The 3,767-nt window shown below is 42.8% G+C and overlaps 1 long non-coding RNA gene across 2 annotated transcripts; it reads left to right on the top strand.

Moving 5' to 3' along the window:
* The first annotated feature begins 1,591 nt into the window (after window positions 1-1,591).
* On the top strand, window positions 1,592-2,467 carry LOC113013639 (uncharacterized). Of its 2 annotated transcripts, XR_003270846.1 has the most exons (3): window positions 1,596-2,045; window positions 2,120-2,264; window positions 2,347-2,467. It is a non-coding gene; the product is annotated as an uncharacterized LOC113013639 (long non-coding RNA). The 2 variants fall into 2 exon arrangements; XR_003270845.1 differs by having other exon boundaries at window positions 1,592-2,045; window positions 2,120-2,467.
* The last annotated feature ends 1,300 nt before the right edge of the window (window positions 2,468-3,767 follow it).

Here is a 3,767-nt window from a genome sequence, read left to right as displayed (position 1 = left end):
TACTATATCCACATAGGAGCAGATATGTTTGCATATGTTTTTTTCTCTTTAAAAAAAATCATAATTTTTAAAAGAAAAATGTTTTTAATTGGGTTATCTATGTGTAATAATACATTTGGATGATGTAACTGTAACAAATATACAAAAAAATACAGCACTGTGGAAAAGTCATTGATAAAACCTTAGACTACAAAAGAAACGTTTTAGACGGTTTGGTTGTTTTCGGCTGGAGAATTCACTTTAGCATCCTTTAGATGCCTTTTAGGACTCTGAGCTTTTCAACTTGTCAGATCTGCTATGTTGAAGAAAAAAATTATAATACACGGGGAAAGAAAAAACAAACAAGAAGTACTTTAGGATATAAATCATCATTTATCTTCACCATTCACTCACCACTCCCTTTCCCCAGCTCATCTTCTTTGAATATAGTAAAATATTACTATAGAATATAGTTGCATGCCTTTGCAGCTACTAAACAGGGGGAAAGCTCTGCTCTCCTTGAGGGTGGAGAAGCAGAATATTGTGGAAATTACAATTCTAATATTGGTAATTGGTGATATTCAAATCTGCTGCTAATCAGTCTGTGAAGGGAGACACACACACACACAAAGCATCCCCTGTCTGGGATGAGATTTAGAGAGACGGTGGGGAGGGGTGTCAGTGCTGTGATGAATATTCAGTTGTTGACATTTAGTGTGGAGCACTGAGGATGTGAGGGTGGGATGATGCCAAGTTCGAGTAAGAGCATTACAGAACATGGAAGAGATATGGGGATGAGGAGAAGTAGAGGAGGATTAGGGGGAGAAGGGGACAACGATTGAAAAAGATACCTCTCACACACTCACTCAGCACACACTGGGAGTTTGTCTGGGTCTGCTGGAAGATGGAGACCACGAGTGTCGCTGCTGTAATTAATGAGACTTGTTGTTGATGATTGTTATTGTCAGTTTGGTTTTTGCGAGCAGCTTAGTGACAGTCTAGAAACTAGATCTGGGCCACACTACCACAGTCTACTCATTAAACCCATTCAGCTCCCTCGCTGCGCCATCAGCTGTTTATTTAGCTATTGAGAGATAGCACGGATGTTTTCTTCTCTCAACTTCAGACGCCAACACTGAAAGACCACAGTGTTAAACTTGGAGAGGGATGAAGGGGAAGAATTAATAGATGGAGAGATGGAGGGAGTGAACTGACACAGAGAAAGAGGGAAAAGAAAGAAAGCACTGTGTTGTTGTGCTGTTGTTTACAGATGCTGTTTATTAAGTTAATGACCTATTTTGCATAATTACAGTCACAGACAGTGTGTGCTGGAAACTCAGGAGAGTTTCAGTTCCAAACACAGGCTTAACCAAAAAAGATGTCCGTTTCTGTCACTAACAAGCTGAATTTATATGTGTGTGTCAGAAGGTTATTACTGTAACTATGCTAGAGACAAAACTAATATCCTAACATGCTGATGAAAACAATTTAATGCTAAAAGATATTATTCTGGTGATTACATAAGTCTTGTTGAATAAAACCAACCATGAATTCATCTGAAAAACAATATTAAAGAATATTTCTATTCATCCATTCTCTGTCAGGTTTGGGTAGCAGTCTAAGCAGAGAAACTTTCTCTCTCCACCTACCTACTCCAGCTCCTCCAGCAGAGAGATGCAATTTTTCCAGTCTGTCTTGGGTTTGCCTAATCCTGGTAGGACATGCGTGAAACACCTCAGATAACCAGGAGGCATCAGAGTTAGATGCCTGAACCACCTCAGCTGGCTCCTTTTGTTGTGGGAAATAGACAAAGTGCAACAAAGACGGTCTGGAGGGGGAGTGGGGGGCAACAGAAGACGCTAACATCACCCCATCAGCTGATAGTGAGACACTTATTGTCATGGTCCGTGGTCCTGTGTCTGTGGAATGCGTGATGCTCGGGTAGCCACACCCCCGGGCTGGGCCATCACCAGCACACCTGCTCTCCATCCTGGTGATTACACGGAGATCCACTTAATCCGGCGCTGACGGATGCTCCACGCCAGTCCGTAGTCATCCCCACAGTGGTAACCAGACTTCCACGAAAAGTGTGCATTCTCTTCTGCTTGGAACTTTGTTTAACCTGCCTACTTCTGTCCAGGTTTCTACTCGGCGTCTGCTACCTGCCTGTCCTCCGGCTCAACTGGATCTCGCGGTGCTCACCTGGCCCACTCGCCATTCCACGGACTTCCTGCCCCCACGGACTGCCACACTTCCCTCCCGAGCTCCCACGGTTCCGTTCTATCGTAAGCCCCTACTCTAACTCAGTCCTGATATGTTCTCCCCGCTTCCTGGCTCCCTAGTAATCATCTCCCCTTTCTATTGCAGCCCCCCGCCGTCCCGATCCCAGCTTCCTCGTGTCATTGTTTCCCCGGATTTTTAGTTTCTGTTTTGCTCTCTACTTTCCCCGGGTCGCCTTTCGTTGTTTTATTAAAGTGTCTTTTTGTTAGCTCGGAGTCTGCGCCTGGATCCTTTCGTGCCCGCGCACCACGGCGCATGACACTTATTCACTAAAACAGAAGTACAGAAGACTCATAATGAAGTGAAAAGGCGAATAAGGCATTATGCTGCCTGCACTGCAGGAGCTGATGACTGAGATGGGAAAATAAACAAGTTGCTGGAGTAATCTCAGGGTTACCCGTTTGAACCCCACTTGCTGAAGCATCCTTGGATACTAACCCCAAGTTTTCTCCTGGGCCTTGTGTGGGTGTAGCTGGGTGAGTGAGAACAAAAAACTACAAAAAACCTAGTCAAGGTTAATAAGACATATTTTATTTATCTTTGTTATAGCAACTGAAAACATTATTTTTAAACTACCACGTTGATGATAAATACAATATCACAAAGCACAAAGTTAAAAAAAATGATTGAGGCAGAAAATATTTTCTCTGTCCTCAGAAGCAAAGAGGAAAGCGACTTTAGAGAAACTGTTCCACTGAGCAGTAAGTGGTGCTGAGGGTGTCCCATTTATTATCCATAGCCAGAATAATTTGGATGACCTGTGCATTAGAGTATGAAGGTGACCAAAAAGTGCACTGGCTCAAACTGGACTCAAACTCTGTGAATGAAAAGAAGTCATACACACTGGCCGGACACTTTAATAATTCCTTAATTCTTGAACAATGTGCTGGAAATGTTCCTTGGAGACTTTTTGGGGTCTATATTGGAATGTCTGGATCATACAGTTATCTCAAAATTCATGATACAAATCTCCCATTCCACCACATCCCAAAGGTGCTTTATTAGAATCACATCTGGTGTCCGTGGAGTCTGTTTTAATTCAGTTATTATTATGTCAAAGAAACCACTTTGAAATGGTTAGAGCTTGGTGGCATGGCATATTATTCTGCAGGAAGCAGCCATCAGAAGACAGGTACAGTGTGGGATGGACAAGGTCAGCAACACTATTCAGGTAGGCTACTCCAAGTATGCTGTGGCATTTAAAAAAGCTCAGTTGGGCAACTGATGCTAAAAGGCCCAAAATGTGCCAAAATATATCACCTGCAACATTTCACTGTCTACAGCAATCTCAGTTCAAGGCAGCACGGACCCAAGCTTTTACGTTATTTATGACAAATTCTTACTCTATCATCTGAATGTTGCAGCACAAATCCAGACTCATCATTTCAGGCAACATTTTTCCAATGACCAATTCTAGATGTCTAAATGCACCGAGTTGCTGCCTGTGTTTAGCTGAGTAGACCTTTGTTTTAATGAGCAGTTGAACAGTCACACTGTACCAAGAGGCC

This window comes from Astatotilapia calliptera, chromosome 20, assembly GCF_900246225.1.
Source record: "Astatotilapia calliptera chromosome 20, fAstCal1.2, whole genome shotgun sequence".
In the NCBI taxonomy this organism is placed as follows: Eukaryota; Metazoa; Chordata; class Actinopteri; order Cichliformes; family Cichlidae; genus Astatotilapia; species Astatotilapia calliptera.
The sequence above is the reverse complement of the archived record's forward strand: the minus strand, read 5'-3'. Positions and strand labels throughout refer to the sequence as shown.